The 14,659-nt window shown below is 36.2% G+C and overlaps 1 protein-coding gene and 1 long non-coding RNA gene across 34 annotated transcripts in view; both read right to left on the reverse strand.

The window, feature by feature from the left end:
* Nucleotides 1-14,659, reverse strand: part of LOC143243348 (uncharacterized) — a 207,172-nt gene that overhangs the window by 110,029 nt on the left and 82,484 nt on the right. The window lies entirely within an intron of this gene.
* LOC143243353 (uncharacterized) lies at nucleotides 10,330-14,586 on the reverse strand. The gene is made up of 2 exons (XR_013024332.1): nucleotides 13,412-14,586; nucleotides 10,330-12,844 (listed from the first exon to the last, which is right to left on the reverse strand). It is a non-coding gene; the product is annotated as an uncharacterized LOC143243353 (long non-coding RNA).

The raw sequence follows: 14,659 nt of genomic DNA on the forward strand, positions 1-14,659 counted from the left end.
CCAAATCAAACAGAGAAATTATACTGGGAAAGTGTAGCAAATCATAACAACAGAATACAGGACTCACCTGATGGAACAAATTCACGAGTTGACTGTGCAAGGACACCTAAGAGCAAAGAAGATAGCAGATAGATCCACTAGTTATGTCCATTGCTCAGGAATCATGTGAGCAGATCTTGCCGGCCATGTACAATCTGCCAAAGGACAATACCAGGAGGGAGGGTGGTTGAGGTGTTACTGGGGGGAGATTTATTGATTAAAGATTAATTAATAATGTGATTAATATATGGTGAAGTGCAAATTCTCAATTAATATCTGAGTAATACTTTATTTAATTAAATATTAATAAATTAATTAGGTGATGGATATGCATGTGATATGCAAAATTAAATTAATTAATATACAACTTGGAGTAATAACCAAATTTAATATCAATTTTTTTTTTCAAATACTTAATATGAAAACCCATGTTTTTCCAAAAACGAAGATGTTATCAGGCAGCATAATATGATCATGTCACTAGTGTCAGAGGGCGAGCTGCTAGAAGTGATGCCATCACCACAAGACGAAGTGTCAACATTGATCTTTTCATATTATAACACTAGATTTATAGTTTTCGCTTTTAGAGTCACTTTAAAAGTATCTTATGATTGAAAACAACAACACACTATGATTTTAGTAAATGTAGTTTTACTCCATTGTAAAATAAGACTTCAGATATATGGCATATTTTACATTTTTAAATACGTTATTTTTTTTTACTTATGAAAACTCCACCATCTTTTATGCAGGTATGTGTTAATATGTGTTACTTAAACAATGACTCAATGGCTTTCACTTCTATATTTCTGTGGACTTATAATGCTAGAAAATAAGTTTAGGTAAGCGTGATGGGCAGCCACAGATAGCCCATTGTGTATTTGTGTAGCTAACTTTAAATAAAAATAAACAAACAGTTCTACATTTAATTTGCATGGCATAGTTTTGCATTTATAACGTTTCATAGGTATAACACTTATCGATAACAAATTAGTTTACATTTCTCTAATTAATATATTGCATAACATATGTTTGTAATAAACACAAAAATAAATCCGAACAAAAATCAAAGATGCTGCACCAATTAAAAGGATCCCCAGGATAGAGGCTATAATGTGATATACAGTGGAGCCCCTCACTAACGACTTCAAAAATACCTCGACAAAAAGGTCGTTAATGAGGGGGAGTCGTTAGTGAGGGGTGGATACCCAATTCGTTACCAAGATTTAAATTATGTACGTTTTTTATAATAGGCAAAGTGTTCAAATACTGACTGTATATACGTTTGTAAACTAAAGAAATCACTAATGTTCATGCAGACTTAAAATACGATCATAAAAGACATTTTCTTAAATCACTAATGCTTATGCAGACTTAAAATGCGATGATAAAATACATTTTTATAAAGAAATCACTGTAGAAGAAATGCTACACACGCACAAAAATGATCAAATACAGACTTAAAATACGATAAGAAACTACATTTTCTTAAAGAAATCACTAATTTTTGTTTGTTTTTTCTTCGAAAATTGTACAGTTTCAATGTCTTTGCTCACTGCTACCATGCAATCTACAATGTCCATTTTGCCGTGTTTGAGACCAAACTGTAAGAAGTTTTTCTGCATATGACATTGCAGTGGCACAGTCAATTGGCTCGAAAGACTCTACTGTTGTGTCGTCACATTCTTCACCATCATCACTCTCGATTTCTTCAGGACATGCGATAATATTGTCAGAAACTGAATCATCACAAACTGGAGTTCGTTGTCGAAGTTGACATATTCGCCAAGAGTTACAACATTCAAGACAGGCCTAAAGTCGGGGTCAGATTGGTTTTCTGAAACATTGTCTTCACTTTCGTTTGACACTTCGCCTAAACAGAAGTTAAAGCCGCATTTCAAGAAACACTTTTTAATTGTGGAAGTCTTAGCTCGAAGCCAAGCGACGCGTAACCACACAATTGCGTTCAGAAGAGTGATTTTTGCACAACTCGGGACCTGTAGCCGTCTGGTCGTTATCCATGTGAAACAAAAGTTGTCTCAAGAATGTTTTGCGATACAGCCGTTTGACGGTCTGTATAACTCCGGCGTCACAAGGCTGTAGCTTAGAAGTTGCATTAGGAGGAAGGAAAACGATTTTTACATTAGATAGAGGGATTGCAACATGAGCAGTGCAGTTGTCGATAAAAAGCAGAACATTGCGTTTCTGAAGTTTCATTTTGTTGTTAATTTTTGTTACCCATTCGGTAAATATGGTAATTGTCATTCAGGCTTTTCGGTTGTGATAATAATCTACACCATTGAATTCATATCAGAATTACGAAAGCAACGCGGCTTAGCACTATGACCAATAACAAATGGCCGAACTTTCTCTCCCGACATGCTACAGCAAAGCATTACTGTAACTCTTTCTTTCGAAACTTTTACACCGGATGTCGTTTCTCCCTTCTTGACCATTGATTTCGTTGGAAGTGATCTGTATTGTATCCCAGTCTCATCAGCGTTAAATATGTCATTAGTGGAATAGCCTTCACAGATGGATGGGAGACGATTAGTCCAAACTTCAACTGCTTCTTGAGAAACTTCAGCACTTTCACCACAGTGAATAGCTGCTTTGATATTATGCCTTTTTACGAATCTATCTAACCATCCATTGCTAGCAGAGAAGCCTTCATTGCCAAGCTGAGACGCCAATGTTAATGCTTTTTCTTGAATTAGTTTCCCGGTAATTGGTAGATTCCTGGATCTTGTATTCACAAACCACTGCCACACCTTCTCATCCAACTCGTCGTATAGGCATCTTCTCTTGTTCTGCTTTTTTTCTGGATTTTCGCCTGTTTCCCACTTTTTCAAAATTGTTTCTTTCTCTTTAATGATTGTCTGAATTTGGGTTTTACCAACTCCAAGATCCGTGGCGATTTTTATTGCAGTTTCCCCTTTGTCGTGTCGTTTAATGACGGAAACTCTCTCTTCTGAGTTAAGCAACTTTCTCTTCGACATTCTGGTGAAACATGAGTCTGTGTTATGAGGAATCTTCATATTATGCACACTAATCCTGTCTGTTAAATAATCCGATTTAGTGTTCCTAATTCATTATGTACTATAGAATAAGCGCACTGAGCGCATTGAGAATAAGATTAATTTACCAATGAAAATTAATCTTCTTTTCGATTCGACGCACTGGAAATAGATTTATTGTTGAAGTAGATTACGTAATACTGTTTAACTACGGAATAATTAAACTCCTTTGTAATATGCCATAAATGAGAAGGCAGACCGCTATGTAACTTCACAGAATATGCCACATAATAATGTCACTTAGTCGTTAGTGAGAGGTAAAATAATCAAAATTGTTCAATTTGGTAGGTCGTTAGTCGCGTTTGAGGGGAAGTCGTCCACGAGGGGTCAATTTAATGCAAACAGGGTACCGTCAAAAATTTTCCGGTCGTATGACAGAGGAAGTCGTTAGTAAGGGGATCGTTAGTGAGGGGCTCCACTGTATAAACTGTGATTATACTCTAGATTTTGAAGGTGACTGATGACGTAGAACCTACATTGTGGTTGGAAACACTGAGTGTCAGTTTTAACCTCCACTCTCCAGTCTCACATGAAGAAATTCAAGAGCAATAAAATAATCAAAATCAGTTGAAATTAGGACAGCGAGATGTGGGTGTTCGAGCCCATAACGACCCACATCTATATCACCCTTTACTACCAGCAAACAATTGTGGGCAAGTCACTGCTCTCCAAAGTAAAGAAGAAAAAAAATCAAAATAATAACATATCACCATATGGAGTAAGTAAGATAAACTTACCTCATGAAATTGGCATTCCAGCCCCAAATATGAAGGTAAGGAAATAATTAGTAGCCTAGCAGACAAGTAATATCAGAGTGAAGGGACCCAACCAGTTATTCAAAATAACTAATATAACTCTGAACCACCATCCACTGTATTGTTTGTTTGTTTTGAATATCGCACAAATCTACTCGAGAGCTATCTGTGCTAGCCGTCCGTAATTTAGCAGTGTAAGACTAGAGGGAAGGTAGCTAGTCATCACCATCCACTGCCAACTCTTGGGCTACTCTTTTACCAACGAATAATGGGATTGACCGTACATTATAACGCCCCCACGGCTGGGAGGGCGAGCATGTTTGGTGCGACCGGGATTCGAACCCCCCGATCCTCGGATTACGTGTCGAACGCCTCAGCACACTTGCCATGCCGGGCTTCCATCTACTGTAACTATCAATTTTCATACTATAATGGAGCGCCACCGCTAGTACAGCGGTAAGTCTGTGAATTTACAAGGTTAAAATCAGCGGTTTGTTTCTCCTCGGTGAGCTCAGCAAATAGCCTGATGTAATTTTGCTATAAGAAAAGCACACACTAAACAATCATTTGTAGATGACAGTGTGTTCATCCGCATAAAAGTAGGTCGAAGTTGTTTAAATGAACTTATTAATAACTAAAAATACTCATGCTTGTTTGTTTGTTTTTTGAATTTCGCACAAAGCTACTCGAGGGCTATCTGCGCCAGTCGTCCCTGATTTAGCAGTGTAAGACTAGAGGGAAGGCAGCTGGTCATCACGACCCACAGCCAACTTTTGGGCTACTCTTTTACCAACAAATAGTGGAATTGACCGTCGCATTATAACGCCTCCACGGCTGAAAGGTAGGGCCGTGACGATTACACGATTAATCGGTTACGGTTCGGTTACTGCTCTTAACCGGTTACGGATTTCCTAACCGATTAATCTAAGATTTTTTTCGAGAAAAATAAACGAGGGAAAACAATACGATTGTCGACATGTAAATATTCCATTATTTGACCTTGACATCGGTATGTTTGCCTATCGTGATTTTACGAACTGCTTGCCTTTTTGTTTGGTTGAATTTTCGTTGTTGTTGTTGTTGACCTTTAGAGTTTTTGTTAACGTTTGGTGCGGCCGTCAAGCGCAAATTCCTGTTTTGATATCTGATTACTTGAACGGCTAATGAACGCACGATGTCATCTGGCTTAGAAAGTGGTCGGAGATTTATTATCTGGGATCATTTTGACTTGACAGATTTAGATTTGAGTGAAAAAGATGGGCCTGTGGTTGGAAAACGACAAACGTCTTTAAAAGGCTAGCATACATTCGTATGCCGACAGGAAATAGCTACTTAGCCTCAGCATATCAAGAGTGCAAAGCAGAAGTTGTGGAAGAAATGTCAGGGAAAACAGTTGCTATAACAACTGACCTGTAGACCAACTTGAAGATGAAGTCGTTCATTACACTTACTTGCCATTTTTTGACTGCGGAGTGGGAACTCAAGACCAAAGTTGTTGCTACTCGGGCAATAGATGACCGCCATACAGGGGTGAACATAGCACAACATGTCACAGATATTGCTGCGGAGTTTGGGCTTGATGCTATCTCTGCCCTAGTCACGGACAATGCGTCCAACATGAAAGTCGCTGCGAAGGAGGCCAAATTAGAACATATGTTTTGTTTCTCACATAGCTTACAGCTGGCTATCACTGATGCTCTTAAGCAACCCAACATCGCCAAAGTTCTTGCTCCAGCCAGACGTTGTGTGAGCCACTTCAACCGGTCCACTGTAGCTACCCAAGCCTTGCATGACCACCAAACAAAAAAAAAAAATCGGCGTTGAACCTCGTATGCTCATACAAGAAGTTGCCACAAGATGGAATTCCACATATCAGATGTTAACGCGACTTCTTCACCTCCGTGTGTCTGTTATGGCAGTGCCACACGATGAAAGCATAACAAAAGCAAAAGATCGTGCCAGCTTGGTGTTTGACGATGCCATGTGGAGTGTGATGGAAGGAGCAGTAGAGGTCCTCAAGCCTCAAGGCGTGCGACTCGTAATCTGAGGGTCGCGGGTTCGCATCCCGGTCGCACCAAACATGCTCGCCCTCCCAGCCGTACAAGGTCTACATTAGTTTTCTGAAATTAATTCATATTGGTTCATTTGGTTGATATAATTGTGCAATAATGAATATCGTGTTTTTTTAATAAAATATGTTGTGTTTTTTGAATAGTTGTTGTATTATCATTTCGAACATGAATAACAGCTTTCAATGACCACCTGCCGGTAGTCTGCCACCTGGTGAGGACACTGAGGTCAGTCCAGCAAAAAAAGTTCATGGATCTGCAGTTCGCAATTTCGCATAACACACAGCAAACTTCCGGTGGGGTGATCATCCGGGTCTCTCCTCTTCTGTTGGTGTCAGAAAATCGTTCTTTTTCCAAGACAGGAGCGAACTTTTGAGGGCTGGGCAATATAGTACGATTAACCGGTTACAAAAGTCTGTAATCGTCGCAGCCCGACGATCGGGTGCGTTCTGATGAATTAACGATTACAATTTCACAAAAACGTGAACGCTAGCTTGACAATGAATGTGTTTTCAGAATCATTAAATTTAAAGCCATTCTAGCATGATTGTGAAATAGTATAAAAAACAGCCTTTGTTAGCGCTCCATAGACACGCTATATGTTTGAAGTTAAGCACAAAGCTACAGATGATCTGACCACTACGGGTATCGAAATATAGATTATAACGTTGTAAGTCTACAGACATATCGCTGTGCCACTGGACTACCATTAAAGTTATTTTTTAAAACATATATATATTTATATATTCTGTTCAATGATGTAATAAAGTTACTGAGTACAAGGTCTAAATTTGTGCGCAAAGCTACACGAGGGCTATCTGCGCTAGCCCTCTTTAATTTAGCAGTGTAAGACTAGAAGAAAGGTAGCTAATCATTACCACCCGCCACCAACTCTTGAGCTACTCTTTTACCAGAAAATAGTGGGATTGATTGAAGGTTTATAACGTCCCCATAGCAGAAAGAGCGAACACATTTGGCGAACTTCACGTTATCAGTGGAGCGACATGATGAACCTGAAATTTTGGTTAGCTTTATAACCTGACCTACATGATATTCGATAACAAAATACTGAACCTAAAACAAAAACTCTGATGCTTTGAAATCTGTATAAATGAGTTCATAAGTTCTATTCTATGAAATATACTGGACCTAACAAAGTGTAAAAAATCAAACAAATAATAACAATAATAGTTATATTATCTGTGGATATAATCAACGTTACGAACCTCATAAGTTTATAATCTTCCTTTAGAAACAACATATTTGTGTATATTTCTAAAGTTATGAGATTTTGTTGGCTTTTGTTCTCAGAAATAACGCCAGTTTTTCACCGGTAAGTTTGCAAGCTTATAAGGTTAACTTTTTGTTTCGATACCTGTGATTGGCATAATACAGATAGTCTATTGTGTAGTTTTCACCTTAACAACAATCAAATTATACCTCAAAGAAATTTGGGTTGGTTTCAGTTTATACATGTGGCAAATCATTTCTTGGGGTCTATAACATCAGTGTCCCATTTCATTTTTATCAATTGCTTTCCTCGCTTACGTTTCGTTATGATCATTGAAAATGTGTGGTGTTACAATTTCAAATAGGCCTAAACCTGAATTAATTTATAATTTATATTTAGACGTTAGATAAATGTCGATACGTATCCAAATTTCGGTATTTGCTGACAAGATTGATACACACAATTTTCTTTTTCAAAACACATATATTTTAAATTTCAGACATTAATACAATTTACAATAACGGTTATTACAAATGATGACTTATATAGAAAAGTTTTACAAACTTACAAAGAATAGTAAATCTTCTATCTCATTTGGAACTGGATATTTTTTCGAAGGTTCACGATGAGGGAATTAATTTTGAGTTACTTCAAAACACCTAATTTAAATATGAATAAACTATATCAAATTATCGTAAATCACAGAAATTTAATCAGCAAAACGTAGAGGGCCAATTTAAAATAAAACAAAATCATTTTTTATGTTCTGTCCATAATAACGTTATTAGGCAATCACAAACACGATGAATTATAGAATTTTTGTTCCAGTTCTGTTTACTTCATATATTATTCCTTCTATCGTTTAGTGTGCAGGCCTGGCATGGCCCAGCGCGTAAAGGCGTGCGCTTCGTAATCTGATGGTCGTGGGTTCGCGCACGAGTCGTGCAAAACATGCTCGCCCTCCCAGCCGTGGGGCGTTATAATGTGACGGTCAATCCCACTATTCGTTGGTAAAAGAGTAGCCCAAGAGTTGGCGGTGGGTGGTGATGACTAGCTGCCTTCCCTCTAGTCTTACACTGCTAAATTAGGGACGGCTAGCACAGATAGCCCTCGAGTAGCTTTGTGCGAAATTCCAAAAACAAAAAACAACGATGTTTGAATACAATTATATCTATATTAATATAGGTATAATGGCGTTCCTTTACACTGACAAACACCATATCAACATTATTTATAAAATACAATGTGATAACTGCCACGACTTCTATATTGGAGAAACAAGTAGAAAAATGGAAACTAGATTCAAAGAACATAAAAAGTCACCTTCACACGTTTTCGAACACTGCAAGTCAAATAAACACAACATAACCATAGAAAACACTCAAATACTAAATAAAGAAACAAACATAAACAAACGCAAAATTAAAGAAACCTTACTTATACAACAACTTAAACCCAAAATAAAATTCAGCCGTGGGGGCGTTATAATGTGACGGTCAATGTCACTATTCGTTGGTAAAAGAGTAGCCCAAGAGTTGGCGGTGGGTGGTGATGACTAGCTGCATTCCCTCTAGTCTTACACTGCTAAATTAGGGACGGCTAGCACAGATAGCCCTCGAGTTGCTTTGTGCGAAATTCCAAAACAAACAAAACAATCGTTTAGTGTAGCTACAAATAGTTAGTTACAATAAAACACTAATTCATCTTCTAGGTGATCACGTCTATTTTGGGTAAATATGTAGGAATTATGAAACTGATACCAGCTTCCCCAGCAACGACATACAAATATTATCAATATTGCGGAAGATTATGTAAATTTATGATCCCCTCAGATGTATTCTCGTGGTCTAACGGAATAAATAAATATCCTGCCATCAGCTTCATAAACGGAGACACGGGATAGTGAGTAAAAAATAATTATGTGTGTGTGTTTTCTTATGGTAAAGCCACATCGGGCTATCTGCTGAGTCCACCGAGGGAAATCGAACCCCTGATTTTAGCGTTGTGAATCCGTAGACTTACTGCTGTACCAGCGAAGGACAAAATAATTATTGATGTTTGACACCCAGTATGGTTATTAATAGAGAAAGATGACTTTGAAATGTTGTATTTTTTATCGAATTAACTTTTTTTCTTCTGGTTCTTTTTCCTGACTCCATTATTTGAAATAATAAATACTAATATATTTATGTTTTAGTGCTATTTAACATCAGTATCAAGTTCTAGACACGCGCGTATTTATTTAGATGTTGATGATTGGTTGAGTACAAAGACAAATTAATTAATACGATCAAGATACTTGAACCGTGTGGCCCGGCATGACTATGTGGTTAAGATATTCGACTCGCAATCCGAGGGTTGCGGGTTCCAATCACCGTCACACCAAACATGTTTAGCCATTGAGGCGTTATAATGTGACGTTAAATCCCTCTATTCGTTGGGAAAAGAGTAGCCAAAGAGTTGGCGGCGGGTAATGATAACAAGCTGCCTTCCTTCTAGTCTTACACTACTAAATTAGGGAGGCTGGCGTAGATAGTCCTCGTGTAGCATTGCGCGAAATTCAGAACAAACTAAATTCGAACCGTGAACGACATTTTATCCACCATGTGTTATTTTTATGTAATTATGAACAAAGATTCTTGTGAACTCACGAAATTATTTTTCTCACCAGTTATTTACTTGTGAAACTTTCTATGACTCTTTTCACGTTTCTTTATCAGGAGGAAATAAATATAGATCATCCTTGACAACTTCTATTGGTGAATAAAACTCGCCATATTCCACTTAAATGTTCATTAAATTCACACACACACACACACACACAAAGGCAATTGCTTCTGTGACACATGTTCCCACTTTCTGCAGTTACTGCTTTACAATACACGTGTTTTACTTAAGTTCATGGGTCAAGCTTGGACCTGAGATTAATGTGCTAGATTGGAGGTTCCGTGGCTCACGTTCAGTTATTATCAAAATCAAAATAAAAAACACGCTCCGCACTTTTGAACTTTGGATGTATTATAAGAGTGACAGTCAGATCCTGCTATACGATCTCAAAGGATTTGTTTGTTATGAAGTTCACGCAAAGCTATGAGAGGGCTATCTGCGAAAATATTCAATAAAATAATTCCATGATATACAAGAATTATATAGATTCATGAGATGTTCTTTATATTTATTTGAGTTTATGAATACAATTATAATTATGACCATCATTCTACTGAAGACTCGATCACACGAGTGGCAGATTTAGTACAATTTGATACCATGATGGGTAGAGTCACAAGATGCTCACAATCACCCGCAACACTGCTGTAATGCTAGAAAGCTGCCAACAGGGGCTGCGATTGGACGAGGTTTCAGTATTCCCACCTTTCTTCTTGGTGAAATATAAGATCGAATTTGAGTTTCTGAGCAGTTCCTCGCGGTCACGAGTCTCCGTAACGTTGTTTCTCGTTTCGATCCTTATAAGGTAAGTTATTTTTTAATTTAAAAAATACAATGGAGAAAAAACCTTAAAGGTTTTATTCAACATTAGGAAAATTATGGTGTCTACAACAAAGGTAGATACGAGAAAATTATTAACCTTTTGTATCAGTCTAAGCCTCTTGTATTTTTAACTTTGTAAATATTATAACAATGGGTATATATTCTCCTATGACAGCAAGCATATATATGCATAAAACTATGTTTATACACTTCGTAGACTGAGAAATACGTTATGTTTTCAATGACTTTACATGTTTTAAGTTTCAACGACATTATATATTATATTTTTAACAAATTTGTATATTATATTTTCACAAATACGACATTACACATTGTACTTTCATTTATATCTTGCTTATCTATAGGAAATGTTCCAACAATTTATTCCATATATGTCTTATGTAAGCAGCAGGCATTAGGGTTATTACACAATATGAAGTATTACATATAACTTTAAATGTTACATAAAAGATAACATTACTTATCTACGACATAACTTTAAATGTTAAACAAGATATGACGTCACTTATCTACGACGTAGCTTTGAATGTTACACAAGAGATGACATAACTTATCTACGACATAACTTTGGATGTTACACAAGAGATGGCATCACTTACTACGACATAACTTAAATGTTACATAAGAGATAACATCGCTGATCTACGGCAAGCGCAGATAATCATTATGTAGCTTTGCGCAAAATTTAAAAAACAACAACAAAACAAATCACTGTTTTAGTAATTAATATCCAGGGATGAATATTTTTGTTACGCACCCGGGACCATTTTATCATTTTACAATTATATTAAGAACTTTAATGTCTCATAATCTAATTATATCAAATCCCATACTTAAATTTATCTTTAAAAATTATTGTATACGAGACATATCTATACCACTACTGAATAGTATTTCATGAGTGTAAGTAGTTTTACCATACAAATTATCAAGAAAACCTTTAGATATGGGATTGAGAATGAGCTTTCAGCTCCATTTATAATAACATATTATGAAACTGTATTTATTTCTATCTTTTAATACGTTTGATTGTTTGCATATCGACCCATCTCTTTGCACGTTCCGCGCATCTCTGTTTATTGTTCAAATAACAAGGCCAGTGGAATTTTAATTACTGGCTGATAAAAGAAATATACAAACAATTCACAATACAAGTATAATAATGTGTTTTATATTTTAAAACTACTTATTAGAACACTATGTTTCTCTAATCATTTATTCAAGTGACATACGAACAATGTGAAATATTATATCGTGGTCAATGTTGCTTCCTTACACCATATAGTTAAACATGAAACAATGAAAGAAAACTGTACTTTTCAAAACAAGTGTTGGTCACAATGAAGAACATTGTAAAATGTCTTCAGTATTACATTTTTAACCAATTATAAATATTATACTTCAATCAGTAAGATTTTACACAATTAGTTTATGTAATGTAGATTGCGCTTAATAGCATATTTCATATATTATAGTAAATAATTCAGAAAGACAAATAAACATTAAATTGTAATTAAAATATAATAACATTATACTTTTATCATATTATTAATGTTATTTGTAGAAATAAAATAAATAACAAATGTGCACACAATAATTTGACAGCTCATGTTCTAATAATTACTATTCTTATTTACTGACTGTAATTCACATTTCACTGGATGTCAGGGCAGTTTAGATGTATGATGTAACCCATATAGTGTTTTCAATAGATAAATAATTTATGTACAACTTGACTTTAATAACAAGAAGTAAATAATAAAACAACTAAAATGATTTTTATCAAATAACCTGAAACTTTAGACAATTAAAACGGTTTGTGAAACAGGAATTGGCCTATAAATTTAGTTAACACCACTGTGTTCTTTAGTAGCAAATCATATATTAAGATGTTCTTTTAATTAACGTTTTCAGTGGGATCGAACTCAACACCTGTGTAGGTATGCGTGGTCCTATACTTTATGGCCTAGGATCTGTTTAGTGTCTTTCCTTTTAATTGTATGACTTTGCTATGTGGTCATCAATTGTAAACACACACAGTGAGTTTGGGGTGAAGGCGGAGAGCGTGGGTTCTCGAAATGTCCCCTTAACGTTCGTTCATCGCTCCGGGGTATTTATACCGTCCAGGAGAAACCATTCCACCTTCGCTGGTTTCCAAATATTCTAAAAGTAGAAAAAAAACGTGTATTTTATTTATTAGACTCATGTGTTAAAAGTACGATAAAATTTATTCTTGTTGAAATTGGTATTTTAGTACTTTCGTTAACTGCCACTAGAGGGAAAACAGTTCAATTTGTTCTTCTTATTGACTGAGAAGCTACGGAAAGGGGCTATTTGTGTTTAGCGTACATTAAGTATCTAAACTTGTTTTCAAGCATTGTAAGTCCTGAGACATACCACCGTGCTACTGGGAAGACTGGTTTCCTCAATGAACAAGTCTAGTAAGTGGTCATTTTGCTTCAAAATCATTGTTACGCTAAGAAATATCTTCCGTAACCTGATAAACTATGCCACAAGTAGCAACTTGTGAATTTTCGTTCCAAACAAATGTGATGTCAAAGAGTCATTTTACATGTACTGGTGTGTATTGCATGATAACAGTGGAGTCATAAATTAGTTATAAAACACGAAGTACAAATTCATGACAAGAATAAGAAACTTTCTTCCACTTTCACCATTATACTTAACTAAATGTTTTCAAACGAAACTTACTGGCTTATATCAACTTACTTTAGTTGAAAAGAAAATCTCTATAAGGTCCGGCATGGTCAGGTGGGTTAAGACGTTCGACTCGTAAACCACGGGTTCAAATCCCCCCGTCGCACCAAATATACTAACCCTTACAGCCACTAGGGGAGTTACTTAACATTTAAGAAGATCATTTGTTTTAAAAATTTATGCCAGGCCAGGCCATGAGATTAATAAACCTGATAATAAACCTCACTCGTGTATCACCTGTTGTGGTGGACACAGAACACCAGATTTCCTACCCTTGTAATGACGTTTGTGCAAAGTTATTCTCAATTCGACAGTCTTTCTCGCACCTTCTAAGCCTGATATATATACACCTACCCCACAGAAAAGCTTCGTGATGTGTTTACTGGCGCCACCTACTTGAAGCTGAGGGAATTCGTTCAAAATCTGAGTTCTCAACAATACGATTGTTTAAAATAGTTTATATATACTGATGTTTATGGATATTTTTCTGGCACTAAAGTAACTCTTGGCATATTGTCCATTGTGATGATTCACTCCTAACTACAACTAGGCTCCAAGACCTTTATTCTGAGACGCATATCAACAATACAATAAAAAATACTTTGGCGTAGAGGTCGCACCAACTAAAACGAGAAATCTGTAACCCAGAAATTCATGTTAACACGTGAATATATTATAGTGGTATTATTATTGTTACTATTGTAGTGATTTCTTGGTAATTGCAGAGCTATACAATAGGCTATCTATTCTGTGTTCATCGAGGGGACTGGAACTATAATTTTAACCTTATAAACCTCATATGGGTCGAGTGAGAGCATATGACGGTACTTAAATGTTAGATTTCTCTTGTTATGAGTAGAAACATTCAAGAACATTCTACTGATCTGAGTGTAACGTTGTCGTATTGATCAGACAGAGGATACTTTACAGGTGGCAGCCATCTTGGGTCGTTCTTTCTCTTTTATCTCCAGCTATTTCGTGTTGTTTCTTATGTTGCCTGAGACACTAACTAATCACTCTGTTCCCCCCACACCCATCCCTCTACAAGTACATCCCAAGAAAAAATTGGATCGTATCCGAATTAATCTAGTGAGGTAGAACAAACGTAGAGCAACAAAAAAAATGAAATTCGTAATCCGATTATAACTGAAACTGTACAGTAGAAGCGCAGATAAGATTTTATTAGGTACAACAACCAGTTTTCTTGTGTGTACCGCGCAGGCAGGGTAAAATGTATTATAAACAAATAAAATTACAAGT

Source organism: Tachypleus tridentatus, unplaced genomic scaffold (genome assembly GCF_004210375.1).
Source record: "Tachypleus tridentatus isolate NWPU-2018 unplaced genomic scaffold, ASM421037v1 Hic_cluster_2, whole genome shotgun sequence".
In the NCBI taxonomy this organism is placed as follows: Eukaryota; Metazoa; Arthropoda; class Merostomata; order Xiphosura; family Limulidae; genus Tachypleus; species Tachypleus tridentatus.